This window comes from Trichosurus vulpecula, chromosome 5, assembly GCF_011100635.1.
Source record: "Trichosurus vulpecula isolate mTriVul1 chromosome 5, mTriVul1.pri, whole genome shotgun sequence".
In the NCBI taxonomy this organism is placed as follows: Eukaryota; Metazoa; Chordata; class Mammalia; order Diprotodontia; family Phalangeridae; genus Trichosurus; species Trichosurus vulpecula.
In genome coordinates, this window is record NC_050577.1 from 21,321,108 (window position 1) to 21,336,161 (window position 15,054).

Genomic DNA, 15,054 nt, shown 5'->3' on the forward strand with positions numbered 1-15,054 from the left:
GTGACTTGCCCAGGGTCAACACAACTTGTAAGTGTAACTCCTGAAGACCCAGAAACGATGCCAGTGAGGAGGGAGATATGGGGAGTTGTCAGAGACTGATGTGAAGCCAGTATGTGTTACAGAAGGAAGCAGGGGCAGCTCGTGGGAGCATGGGTGACACAGTTATTTAAGAATGAGAAAACAAGGACAAAAATCAGGTTTTTAAAATACATTGAGGAAAAGAGGAAGCCCAAAAAGGAGGTAAGACTACTGTGTGCTGTTAAGTAATGGACAATTGAAAGAATTCTTCAATGAGGAGGTAATAGGTGATGGGAAAGAAGCCTGTAGTCTTCAGTCAAAGATAACCACTTGTCAGGTTTGCTATAGAGGGGATTCTTGTTCCTCTGTGGGTTGGACCAAGAGAGCCTCTGAGATCCCTTCCAGCTTCCAGAAACCCTGTGATAATTCTCGTATGTGCTTTAGTAAAAAGGTGGCCACTGAAGGATTGGGATTCCTTTTCCTTCATACAGTGTTGGAACCACTAGGTAAGAGCAGATGGGAGAAAATGATACAAACTCTGGGAAGGGTGTGGTGAGCCTACAATTCAGTAGATGCCAGCAGCAGGGACTGTGCCAAATGGGCAAAGCTTAGGTCACCTACCATCATGCACACCAAGAATGCGGGAGCTCCAACTGGAAAGGTGCTACTGAATTGAGATTTGGAATCGTAATGGATTATAGATTTTTAAATTGACACTCTAAACTTTTTTACTTTTGTTTCAAAAGTTTCAGAGAAATAAAGTTTTGCTTTCTACTTAAAATTTTTTCTTTGTCTTTTTTTATTAGGTTTGATAGACCAATGAATTCACTTCTTTTCCTGTCAGCCATTCCATATTAGAAACTGGATAACTGTAGTTCCTATGTCTGAACAAGAATGGGAGGATTTGATATAACTCTAGAAGAGTTCTATCCAGTTAGTTGCAATTTTCTGAAATACTATCTACTTAAAGTCATTGTGCTTCATCATAAACTTCAAGTACTTACCTTTAACAGGTCCCTCTCCTAGCTCCATCATCCCTGAGTTGCCTGCAAGCCAGGTACTTTGCTTTCAGTACATCATCTTAATCTGCAGTGAATGTGAGATGATTGCCGGATTTGGTGAAAGAAACACATTGTCTCATCTTCAGATTTTATTAACCAGATCTCAAAAAATGAATTGGCTTCAAAAGCAGCCACTTCAAGTCCATCACATCCATTTGGTTGGTGGTTGGCCTTCATTCTCAGAGAAGATCAAAGTGACATTACTGTACACGCATTTACAGAAAGAGGAATACCCATCATGGCACGGTATGAAGCAAAACGGCCCCATGAATTCTGTTTTTTGTGTCTCAGTTATTGAGACAATAGATAATTTGAACCAAAAAAAGTAAAAAAAAAGTTTAAAAAGGAAAAGATTTTGATGCCCTTGTGTATCAGAATGATATACACAATTCCCTTGGGGAACATGATTAAAAATGGCCCCTGTAGGTTTCCTGTGTTCCTGTTAGTGCTTAAAGTTGTGATTCTGTATCAGACTTTTGATTATAATTGTGTGAGAGGTTGGAGAGAGGGGTGTCAATGACACAAAGGTCATGAAAATCAACATGGTAATATATACATAAAGTGTTTTGTGGCTCTGAAAGCACTATATATACATATATGTGTATATGTATGTATCATAATGGAGTTACTTTGTATCAACAAAAAATATATATAATAAAGGAGGAAGGGAATCTCAGCTGCAAATTGAGTCAAGCATTGAACTCCTCCTATGTGCCAGATCTAAGAAGATGCAGTTCATGGATCTAACGAGGTCGTACAGGACAAGTCTGCTACTAGAGGAAGTTTGGGATCTTACAAAGATATTTCAAGGGAAGTAGCTCTTACCTCTTGTGTGACCCTGAGCGAAGAACTTGCCCTCTCTGGGCCTCCTTTTCCTCTAAATCGAACGGGTTCAATGAGTTCTAAGTCCCTCCCCACTCATTTAAGTTTCTTTAAGAACAACTGCCTGCCTGAAGGAACCAGGAGTGGGAAGGCAATCCCAACCCTAAACAAATACTGCCTGGGACTATTTGGAGGTGGGAATGAGATGCCTGGTGAAGAGGAGAAGAATGTAAGCGCACAAGAGTAGGGAGGACCCAACTCGGTTCAGTTTAGCTCCAACTCAGAGCAACAGGAATACGGTAGTGATAAAGCTGCTGTTGGCTCCTTTCCCCATTAACTCTGGATATATGTGGTATACAAGGCAGGGAGCTGTGTCATTTCTATTGCCTTCCAATAGGACCTGGCACCAAGTGATGCTCAATAAGTGTTTGTTGATTGATAATAAACTCAGGATGAAAGGCAAGGTTTGGATAAAACACAGCCCCAGCCCTCAGCTTACAAGTTAGAAAAAGAACATGACACATTTAATAAGGACCTAAGAGAAGTGTGCATGAAGTGAGAAGAGAGAGTGTCCAGAAAGTAACATTTGAATTTGGCCTTGACTGAGTCAGGATTCCACTGGAGCTGAAGAAGCAGAGGCCTGAGAGCAGGAGAGCGTAGTGTATGTAGCAGAGGCAGTAGGAAATACAGGACCTTGTTTTGGTGTCCAAGGTAGAGTCCATATTGAGCCAAGATGGGGAGGAGAAAAGGATGAATTCCTTTCTATGATGGTGCATCCTTGGATCTATAAAGAATGACATCCCCATTTCCCTTCATGCCTTTGGCCTTCCCACACTCCAGGAAAATGAAGGCAAGTGGAGTTTCCTTTTCTTCTCAAAAGAAAATATTTTCCTGAATGCAGAGTAGCGAGGAGGGAAGGGCTTACACCTAGGTCTGGGAAGATGAGAATGAACTTTGCCAAACTAATCAAAGCCTGAAAATACGCTTTTCTCAGCTTTTATGCAAATTTATGTTTTGCAATACAGCTGAGGACAAATTTGAGGGGAGTATATAGAGCCCAGATCTGCCTTCTAAATTCTTCCAAACTTTTTGAGAATCAGCCGGTTTTCATTTAAAGATCATGATGAGTTATAGAAAAAAGTTGGAGGGACATTTCATAAAACTTTAGAATTAAAAAAGACTTTGGGGATCATTTAATACAATTCCCCTGCTTTACTGATGAGGAAAAAACTGACATGATGATGGCAATCCTTGGGTTCACAATGTAGCCTTTGCTTGCAAAGTTGACACTCTTTCAATCACACCACAACTGCTCTTCCACCTTGTGTGTTAGATGTATATGAAACCAACTAACCACATCAGCAGTGAAAACTAAAACCTTCCCAGAGGTTTTATGAAGTCCCTGCGGCCACTGGGGATATTAGTAGCAGATCAGGGGTTACAATACCAGATTTCCACTCTAAAGCTATGTTATCGTTCACTCTGTTCTTTTGCTCAGCAATAGATACCAATTGGCAACTCAGCCGATGAACTCTTAATTATTTGGGTTGCCTTAGGTAGAAGACAGGTAGCTTCCCTCCAAATCACCTGAGTTTGGGCACCCATAGAGACCCAGATCCTTTGCCACCCAAGTTGTACTCAGTTATACTTTTTAAAAAGATACCTTATTTTAAAAAATTACCAAGCATTTATTTTTCTTCCTATCTCCTTTACCTTTCCACTCAAAAGAGGAATACAAAACCATTGTACAAATCAAGCAAAAGCATTTCTTATAAACCACATTCAAAAACATATCTCTATATATTAGCCTCCTCTCTGTCATGAGATGGATAGCTTTTATGATTGCTCATCTTGAATCATGATCTATTGACCATTTCATCAATCAGAGTCCTTGTCTTTCAGAATTGTTCATTTTTACAATATTGATATTAGAATATAAATTGTTCTGTCTGCATCAGTTCATACAAGTCTTCTAGATTTCTCTGGAACTGTCTCTTCATTTCTTACATCATGATATTATCCCATTATATACATACATACATACATACATATATATATATATATATATATATATATATATCATCATCATCATCATCATCTGTTCAGCCATTCCCCAAGCATGAGGCAACTCCTTCGTCTCCAGCTCTTGGAGCTGCTATAAAAATTTTTGTGCACAGAGGACTTTTTGTTCTTTGATCTCTTTGCGTATAGGCTTAATGGTGGCATGGTTGGGTCAGAGAGCATGAAGTTGAGTAATTTGGGAGCAATAATTCCAAGTTGCTTTCTAGAATTGTTTTACCAATTCATGGCTCCAACTGTACAGCCCTTTTTCCTGAAACCTCTCTAACATTTTTCACGGTTCATTTTTTATCAGCCTGTTAAATCTAAGGGATGTGAGGTAGAACCTCACAGTTGCTTTAATTTGCATTTTTCTAATCAAGGATCTGGACCTAACTATGGCCATAAATAGCTTTGATTTTATGGCTGTAAATAGTTTTGATTTTATGGCTATAAATAGCTTTAATTTTTTATGACTATAGATTGCTTTGATATCTTCCCTTCAGAGTTCCTTATTCATATCCTTTGAATATCTATCTGTTGGGGAATGGCTCAGTTTTATAAATTTGAATCAGTTCTTTACATGTCTTGGAAATAAGACCTTTGTCAGGAAAACCTGCTTGGAAGATTTTTTTCCCCCAGTTAACCGTTTTCCTTCTAATCTTAGTTGCATTGCATTCTTTTGGGCAGCTAGGTGGTGCAGTGGATAGGGTGCTGGACTTGGAGTCAGAAAGATCTGAATTCAAATCTAGCCTCAAACTCTTAACTAGCCATGTGACCCTGGGTAAGTCACTTCACTTCTGTCTGACTCAATTTCTCCTACTGTAGAATGAGGATAATAGCACCACCTACCTCCCATGGTTCTTATGAGGAGCAAATGAGATAATACACACAAAGTTCTTTGTAATCTTTTAAGTGCTATATATGCAAATGCTAGCAATTGATATTATTAATGGTATGCAATCAAAATTGTCCATTTTATCTTTTGTGATCCTCTCTATCCTTTGCTCATATACTGTCTCTCTATTAAATGAGATAATACTTGCAAAGTGTTCAGCATGGTACCTGGCACATAGTAGGCACTAAAAAAATGCTACAATACTGCTTAGAACCTACCATATTCATGAGATATCACAAATTATTTTTTTAAATAGTGTTGCTCTTAATTGCCATCACTCTGCTTTGAAAGAGTTTTTTGGAGGCAGCTAGGTGGCACAGTGAGCAGAGCACCAGCCCTGGAGTCAGGAGGACCTGAGTTCAAATCTAGCTTCAGACACTGGACACATTTACTAGCTGTGTGACCTCAGGCAAGTCACTTAACCCCAATTACCCTGCCTTCCCCCTCAAAAAAATAAAGAATTTTTTGTTGCCTGTGATGTCTTGGTCTCCTCATCATGGTAATCAATGGTGTTAGTTTGTGACCATGTCTGTTTCGATCCATTTCTCATTTTTCATCTTGTTCATATAGGTCATGTGGAGTTAAATTGTTACCTAGCCATACCTCCCTGACCTTGCTCATCTGAAGTTGATTTGTGTGGCCCCAATTGTAAGAATGTAAGATGCACTCCTATTACATTTCATATCTTGTGATGGTTGTAACCATAGCATGAGGCAACTCTTTGCCCTATCAAGCTCCACCTTGAATTATATATATGTATATCATTTCCCCCCACATAACAAGCTTTTTGAGGGCAGGTACTGGATCTTTTAAAAATTCTTTGTCTCTAATGTAACTAGCACAGTATCTTATCCATTTGGGGGTGGGGGGAGTCAAAAAGAAGTCCCATGGGAACTTGATAAATATTTCTCAAATTCAGTTCTCAAAAACATCAAACCTGAAGTTTGGGTATTTTGCCATGAGATTCAGTTCTGTCTTGTTGTTGTTGTCCCAACTATGGGTTAATTGATCACTAGACCCAAGATTGACATAGGGAACCATGCATATTCAAGGCCTTCTAGATTTATAGTGAAAAATTTCTCACTTTTTTTTTTTAAGTTTCATGTAGAGAGAGCAGCGATTTGAGCATAGTTCCAGGAAAGTAAGACCGAGATTAGCAGGTCTACCTGTTCTCTCCAGTCTTGCTAAGTCAATAATAGTCAATAAGCCTTTGTTAAAAGCCTGGTCAGTGCCAGGCACTATGTTAAGTACTGGAGATACAAATGCAAAAATAGAAAGCTGGTCCCTGCCCTCCGGAAGAGGTGGGAAGCCAGTAGCACTGTGGAGAAAGCCCATCAGGTTACATAGCAACTCTGAGGAGAAGCCTCAAGCGGTAGCTTCAGAGGAAGAGAGGTGTTTTAAATGGACCGACCACAGAGGACCCAAACTAGTGCTGTCACTCACACTGCTGGGCTGGGGATCTGTGGCAAAGCAAGTAGAGAAGGGGTTTTTCCTGGCTACTCACCTTGCTCATCTGCTTAATCGGATGAATCTGTTTCAAGTTAATGAACCTTCAGGTTTGGTTTAAAAAACATAAAAGAATGGGCTTATGTGAATGAGTGTGCAGTAGATAACATCCTTGGAATCAGGCTATAGCTTCCCGGAGTCTGACCTGCATCTCAAGGCCTGAGGGACAATAGCAGCAGCTCAAGTTCCGTCCAGCCTTTCCTTTGAAAAAACTCTATTGAATTTGTAGCATCATTTTTTTTCTAATAAAGGTCTGGGAGGAAAGGGAAGCCCCCTTGACTAGGAAAAGGCTGAACATATTGTGGTTTTGGAATGGAATGGAGTTGTCTCAACTATGTGAAAGGATGAATAGGGAGAATCCAGAGAAACTTGGGGAAACATGAGTGAGTGTAGAGTAAAATCCATAGACCCAGAAGAAGGGTTTACACAGCCACCAGAGAGAAAAGGAAAAGAAGGCCAAGAGAATCCAGAAGTCAGGTCAACAATTGTGACTAAAGGAGCTGGGAGGTGGGAGGAAGCCCCCTCCCCCATTTAGCAGAAAAAGGCAGGTGGTGGGCAATAAGAGGTGCCAAACCAAGTGTACATTTCCATGTGTGGTCTGGGGATGTTGTTTGGCTTCACTCTGTTATGAAGGAGAGATCTGTTGGGGTGTGCTTTGGGAACTGAATAGTGTTTTCGAAGAGCATCAAGACATTCTTCAAAAATAAAGCTAAATATATATGAGTGGGATGGTGAAGCCCTCTCATGGAATCTGGATCTCAGCCTTTCTGTGAGCTGAGTGGAATGAATGGGGGTGGGGATTTTTCAGTGTGGCTCAGGGCATCTGATTGTCAGCTAGGCCTAAGTTTCAAATCACCTGACCTGCAGGAATCCAAAACTTAGAGCAGCCTGAACCCCCCAGCACAAACCTCACCAAATAAGGATAAAAGTGTTTTTAAGAGTTTGGCATTGGCTAAATTGTACCTGGGGTGGTAGATTTCCACGTTTAGATTGTGAGCCTGAACTCCACCAATGAGAGTAAAAGGCCGGTAGTGGGGCTGGAGGTTGCTTACCTTAGGGTATAAAACTAAAGTTCTGCCCTCTGGGTGCAGCCTCTCCCTACTGATTGTCTATCAGTGCAGAGACCGCCCTTTCCTGCCGGATCCTAATAAAATTCATTTCTACTTTCTACTTGAGAAGCCTCTGAGTTTAATTTTGGGTGAAGTTGCTGTTCCACACATATGTGTGTATATATCTTACATACAATCATATGTATACAATGTGTATATAGATATGTACATGTGGAAAGAGAGAGGAGAGAGGGAGGGAGGGAGATAGACACAGACAGACTGAGAGAGATAGAGGGGGGAAGGAGAAAGGGAGAGAGAGAGAGAGTGAGAGATAGGAAGAGAGAGAGAGAGAGGAAGAGAGAGAGAGAGAGAGAGGGAGAGAGAGTGAGAGAGAGAGAGAGAGAAAGTTGTATTCAGTTCTAGATGTCACATTTTATGAAAGACATTGCTAAAGTGTACAGAGGTAACCAGGAAAATGGCAGGCTTAGAGATCACACCAGATGAGAAGTCAGACTTGGAAAAAAGGACTTGGAATGTTCAGAGTGAATAAAAGAAGACTTCTGGGGAAGTAAAAGCTATCTTCATGTATTTAAGTAACATCTTGTTCTGCTTGAGACTGGAGAACAGAAGTAGGACCAATGGGTAGAATGAGGCTAGTGATAGCAGGCTACCATAGTTATTTTAAGGTCTGCAAAGTGCCTTATATAAATATAGACTCGATGCAAGGAAAAACTTCCCCCAAGTGGAATGCTTTGCCTTGGTGGGGGGCTCCCTGTGGTTTTCAGACAAAGGCTAGATGATCACTTCTTAGGTATTTGGGATAGATCAAATGAGATCACATTTGTAGCATAGTACCTGGCACATATTAGGCACTTAATAAATTCTTAGTCTCTTCCCCTTCCTCTGGTGGATTTTCAGATGGCCCATGAGGTCACTTCCTACTCCAAGATTTTGTGAATACCTCAGAGCAACTTGAAAACAACTAGTTTAACTTTTCCCTTTATCTACTCAACCTGAATTACAGGTTAGAGTAAAAAGTCCTTTCCCACAGTTTTAGACATAGTGTTTTGGTTTTTTTTTTTTAATCTTTCAGCAGTGGTTATAGCTTCCCCCCCTCCCCATCATCACAAACATTTTTCTCACTCAGCATAGGCAGAGCCAAACTCATTGTTGGCCTGATCAATCTCATTTTATTTCTTATTCCTGATTTCTCCTCCTCTCCCATAACGCTGATCAGAAATACCCTTTCATTTTACTTTTTTGAGGGGTACAAAACCCCATCACTGGAATGTATTCCTTTATCTGCCATTCAGATACTTGTCCTTCAAGGCTCAGACCAGCTGCTGCCACCAGCTCCAGGAAGCTCTCGTGCAAGTTCCCACTGCTCTTTCTCTCCTAAAGTTCCTTTGTATTCACTTTCTGTAAATTCATGTTTTCCATGTTATATCCCTTAAAAGTAGACAAGCTCCTTCCGATAAGGGCAATTCCTTTTTAGCTTTGTACTCACAAAACCTCCCTGGCACCACGTCTCAGATATCACAGGATGTACAGGACGTGGAGTCAGGAAATCCTAAATTCAGATCAGACTCACTCACCTGTGTGACCCAGGCCAAGTCACTTAACCTCTGTCTGTCTCAATTTCCTCATCTGTAAAATAGAGATACTAGGAGAGTCTATTTCTCAGCGCTATTGTAAGGATAAAATGAGATATTATTTATTCAAATGCTTTGCAAAACATAAAGCCTTCTATATAAATGCCAGTTATTCTTATTCTCCATTATTGTTTTGTTGAATTCATGGGTTGGATTTTTCAGTTTGCCCCCTTTCATCACTTGTCAATCTAACAGTATATTTATTTGAACCAATTTGCCCAGTGAGGTCCCAGTGAGCTCTGGAGAAGCAGATCTCTCTGAGCTATTCCTGAACAACTTTTGTCAGGCAAGAGTGAGCAATATTTTAAAAATGAAATCATTGCTCAGTCAAACTTGACTCTTTGGGACTTCATTTGGGATTTTCTGGGCAAAGATGCTGGAATGTCCTTCTCCAGCTCGTTTTGCAGATAAGGAAACTGGGGCAAACAGGATTAAGTGACTTGCCCAGGGCCACACAGCTAGTATAAGTGTCTGAGGCCAGATTTGAACTCGGGAAGATGAATCTTTCTGACTCCAGGCCCAGCGCTCCATCCACTTCACCAGGCCCTCAAAGATGGAGTAATAAATTATTGATTCCTTTGGAATAGACAAGGGTGTGGATGGGAGGGATGGACAGTGAGGGCTGATAAAAACCTTCTCAGAACTAATACTCTCACTCAGTTAAGTACATAGTCACTGGGGTTACCAAGCTTCATTTAAGTGACAGTGATTTTGAGACCTAACACTGCTTATTTTAAAATGACTTTGGTCAGATAATTTTAACATTAAGGAAATTTAGGTGAGGGGTGAGCTTTGGAGTAGGGCCTGGCTGGAGTACTGCCCCAGTGGGAGGCTTTGATTAGCTTGAGGGCCCTGCGGAGGTGGGCAAAGAAGGTTGAACGGGATGTGGGAGGTCAGCTTGGAAGGTTGTTTTGGACATTCCCATCCTTCTTGTCTTCTCTTCCCTCCTCTCCTGCCTCTCCTTTCCTTTTCCCTTCTCCCATTCATCCCCCTAAGTGCCAGGGCCAGTCCACTTGGAGCATCTTTTTGCCTGAGATGGTGCCTTCCATAACTAACCACCTCCAGCAAAAGAACCACACTCTTTACCCAGAACATGCCATCTGGAGCCAAATGTAAGCAAAGTTCTTTAGCATTGATTGCAATTGGGCTCATTGCAGACAGAATAATGGAAAGAACCCCAATTCGAATGTTAAATTGAAATGTGTTCACTGTGATTTTTCACAAGCGTCTAGAAGGCCCTCAAGCTTTCAGAGATCATAATGAAAAGGATAGTTTCTTCTGTCTAAAACCTGAACTATCTTCTACTTGACTGGAAAGATTTAAGAAGAAAGATTCTGTGGCAGGAGCTGAAGGTGACCGATGCATCCAAGGAAAATGCATCCCCTGGAGGATCAGAATGAGGCTCGGATTAAGGCAGGAGGTCCCAACCTTTCTGGGGTCGTGGACTTTTTGTGAGCCTGCCAAAGCCTGTGGACAGAATCATGATTTGCAATGCATAAGGAGGTTTGCCAAGGAAACAACTCTACTGAAATACAGTCATCAACAGTTTAGTAATAGTAGCTAGCAAGGTTTGCAAAGTGCTTTACAAATAATCTTGTTTTATCTTCCACCAACCCTGGCAGGCAGGTTCCGCTATTTTTCCCATTTCACAAATGAGGAAACTGAGGCAAGCAGATGTTAAGTGACTTGCCCAGGGTTGCTTAGGTAGTAAACACTGGAGCTTGATTTCAACCTCAGATCATCGATCTCTACTGTGCCACGTACCTGCCTCCAAGTTCTTTGATGCCAGATTGAGAGTCAGAGGATCTGGATTAACTGGAATACTCAGGTAACCTAAAGGCCTCTGGGCCTTGCCATCCTACCCCATTGCTGTGCCTTACCAGGGCCTATCAAACTTTCCTGCAGCTGAACTTTTTTATTGTGAGCTTCCTTTTACGCGGTGACTCCTCCAAGTCGTATGTAATGGCCTTAAAGCTAGGACTGCCTTGCTTTTTCTATTTATGGCCCCACGCTTGGCACATACTAAGTGTTTAAAAATGCTCACGTATTCATTCATTGATTCTCACTGGGTCCATTTTCCTCACCTGAGGGGACTGAACTCATTTGATCTCCAAGGTTCCACCCAGATTTGTGGTCCTGTGAATACACAGCTGGCAGTCTGCCAACGTGGTTGTGGCACAGCTGCTCCAAGAGGGTCAGGCTGGCTTATTGCTGGCTCACCCTGTGCTCCATAACATTACTGAGGCTCCTGGGATGGTAGGGGCAAAGTTCACCGGCCTACCTCGGGCCTCACCCCCCAGAGCCCGGCCTGGGCTGAGTATCTATGGAATGGCAAGACGATGAGAATTTCAAGTATGCTCTTAGACATTCCCTCTTGTGATCAGATTCTGCTGACGTGGGTCTGGCCCAGATCTCTTCAGTGCCCTTGACACTCATAAATTTCTGGGATAGGAAGGAATCTGTAAGAATAACATAGCAGTAGAGAAATCCAAAAATGGCCTCACCTCTACCATGTGAGCTTGGAATGACTCTACTGTCTTGAAATAAGGGAAATCTATTTTAACGTTGTATAAGCCTAGACCTGCTGAGTGGGAGAGGCCCTGGAGGCTCTCTCGTCTGACCCATACCTGAACAAGAATCCCCTCCCCTAGGACTCCTGGGAGGGCGATCTCAGCACCTCCTACCTCAGCCTCTTCCAGCTTTTCAGAACCCTGTTAGTAACTAGTGACAGTAATAATACCAGCTGGCACTTATATAGGTGCTTCCTGTGTGTCGGGCACTGCACGAAGCACTTTACAAATATCACCTCCTTAGATCCTCACAACAACCCTGTGACATAGGTGCTGCTATTATCTACCATTATTTCCATTTTGCAGTTGGGGAAACTGAGGCAAACAGCATCTCATAGCTAGTAAGTGTTCTGGGGCTGGATTTGAATTCAGATCTTCCCAACTCCAGGTCCAGCATTCTATCCACTACACCCCTTAGGAGCTTCCATTTGGCCTAAATCTGTCTCTCTGCTACCCCCAGAACAAACAGAAGAAGTCCGTATGTATTTGTACATGTCAGCTCTCAGAACCTTGAAACCAGCTATTTCATGACACTTAGGAAAATACAGGCTCATGAGATCCCATGGATGCTGCCCTTGCAGGTTACAAGGACCCCCATTGCTTTCTATAAAACAGGTGCTCATCTTTAAAAAGAGGTGAAATTCTTCTGGAGACCTTGCTACCAGCCTCCATCTTTTGAACATTGAAATGCAATGTGATTTTGGAAGGTTCCTGGATATTGGGGTGAGCTGGCATTCCCTCCTCCCTCCTTTATTCCTAATTATCGTTAAGAAAGTACTAGCAGTAAAAAAGCTTTTCGGGTCCTAAAACCACTTAAGTTCTCAATATATACAGAGCACCTTGCTGGGGTCTGAACAAAGAGGCACGAGGCTCTGCCTTCTTGGGGATAAGAGGGAGGAGGGCTACATGACGCACTCAGGCTATGAGCAACAAAATACGTACACAGTCAGGGCACTGAGAGACAAAAGCCAAATGTTTATTCCTGACCAGGTGGATCAGGAAAGGCTTCATCTAGAAACTAGAAGTGCAGCTGAGCTTTAAGGGATGGGTAGGCTCAGAGGCTTAACGTTGGAAGGGACCAAATTCACTGGGTAAGCTTTGAAGGAAGGCATGGCTTTACAGGGAAAAGTGCAGGATGTGTTTGAAGAATGAGGAGCCCAATTCAAATGGAGTTTATAAAGTACTTGGAGGAAGATGCCAGAAGAAAACAACTTAGCCTTGAGTGAACACTCAGACTACAACACTACTAATGGGAATCATCAAAGGATGTGGGAATCCAGTATGGAAGACAAAGTCAGACCCTGATAGCAGCTGCAGTCAGATGGGGCTCCCCTGGCTTCCTCCCTCAGTCCCTTGTAGAGGTTTGCCTTGGGTTCTGATAGCAGCAGCCCACACTTGGTGAGAGTCTTTCCTGGTCAGGAGAGCTATGATGGTCCCTCCCTACAAATGCTTTATTCCCCAAAAGGCTGAGTGCCACATCACCTTGGGAATAGGGGAAGGAGTGTCTCTCAGACAATCATCAAAACAAAGTCTACATGACTTGGGGCTGCATGTCTCTGGAGTCCTCACCCTCCCCTGTTTTATAATCTTGTTTTTCACAAAGTTAATTTTCCACTGGGTTGCCTGCTGCCTTAGGGGTACTTCCTTATCCAGTTTCTTTGTAAACAACAGGAACTTGGTGGGTGGGGGTCCTGGTAGGGCCTGGCCAAATTTCAATACTGAGAGGTAAAAGTGGATAAGTAAAAGTGGCACCAGACTCTGGAGTGCCCAGAGTGGTCTGGCAATGGTATTTAGACTTGACGTGGAAGCCAGAAGGAAACTAGTGATGAAAGTAAAAGAGAGACACCATCAGATCTTTGCATAAAGACAATTAGCTTGTCAGTGTATAGAGGGTAGGTGGGAGAAGGGAAGGAAGACTGAATGGGTAGGGCTTGGTAACTGATTAGAGAGAAGTGCAGGAGAGGGCAATTTTGAAGATAATATATTCAGGTTCCATATACAGGGGACTGAGGGAATGAGGGGGTGGTACCACTGACCCAAACAGTGAAATCTGAAGGAAGAGAAGTTTGAGGAAGCAGGGGAAAGATGACCTCACTTTGGGACCTGTTGTATTTCAGGCATGACTGGGACATCCAGATGGAGGTCTTCTCTACCAGGTGGAGAGATGGATCTTCTGGGGGTTGGGAAAGATGTTAGATTTGGAGACAGAGAAATCATTTGCATAGAGGTGGTAGCTGAATGGGCTGTTGTGAATGAACTTGACCAGGGAGGGAGTGGAGAGAGAGAGAAGGGGAGAGCAGACAGATGCCCATGCAAACAGGTTGGGAAGAGTGTGGAGGAGCCAAGGAAGAAGATGGTGGTCATGTAGAAAAGCAATGAGGGGGTCTCTGAGGCCACAGGAAGAGAAAAAAGATGGAGGAGGCAGAGTCAGGCTAGAGCCCTCCTAACTCTGGGAGTCCCAATGTCCTTATCTATTTCATCTCACGAATGAAAGGCAACCCCCAAGAATATTTATTTAACACAACTTGGCGCTGATTAAAAAGTGCTGCGCTGCGGCTCCTGGAGTTCATGCTCGTTAGCTCATAGCACTATACTGGAGGAACCTTGGAGTCCAACCCCTTCATTTTACAGAGGAGAAACTGAGTCACGGAGAGGAAGTGACCTATCTAAGTTCGCCTAGTTCTCAAGAGAATTGAGCTGTGAAGCCCAGTCCTCCAATCCCCAATCCATCACCCTGCCTCTGTTTGGGTGGCCTCCCCTAAGTCCCATCACCTACCTACCTACCTACCTAGGTTGTGTTTTCTCCAAACAGGGCTTGGCAACTTGATCCTTTCCACGCTTCCAGGGTGTGGGCTGCCTTTCCACAGTGGGCACCTTCTGCCCTCTTGTGGCCAATTTCAGTAGCTCCATTTACAGCTTTAAATGCCAAGGTTTCAGCTCTAGGAAGCATTTGGTATGTATGGGACAGAGGAAATGGAGTCTGTCTAGGATAGAGACCAATCAAAGACGTGATGGCTAGGTATAACTAATGGGCAGCCTATGTATCCCAGTGGTATCTGGGTAACATCGAGAGAAAGTAAGTAAGGCCACCAGCCCATTGGGTGCTTCATCCCCCCAACCTGGTAAATTTATGGGAGGACATGAACAAGAGTTACACAGGTTGGGTGGACATGGATGGGCTGCAATCTGCACTGTAGAAATGGCAGATCCATTAGAGTATAATTGAAAAATATTTGGTCCCGGCATGGCCTAGAAAGCAGAAACTCAGTCAGAACAAAGGAACATTTTAGGGGATATATGATCCAACACTCCAACAGTGTCAGAGCAAACTAGATTTGGAGTAGAGATACATGAGTTGAAATCCCAGCCTTCTCCCTCCATCTTCTCATTTGTAAGATGAGGACATTGTTCTAAATTACA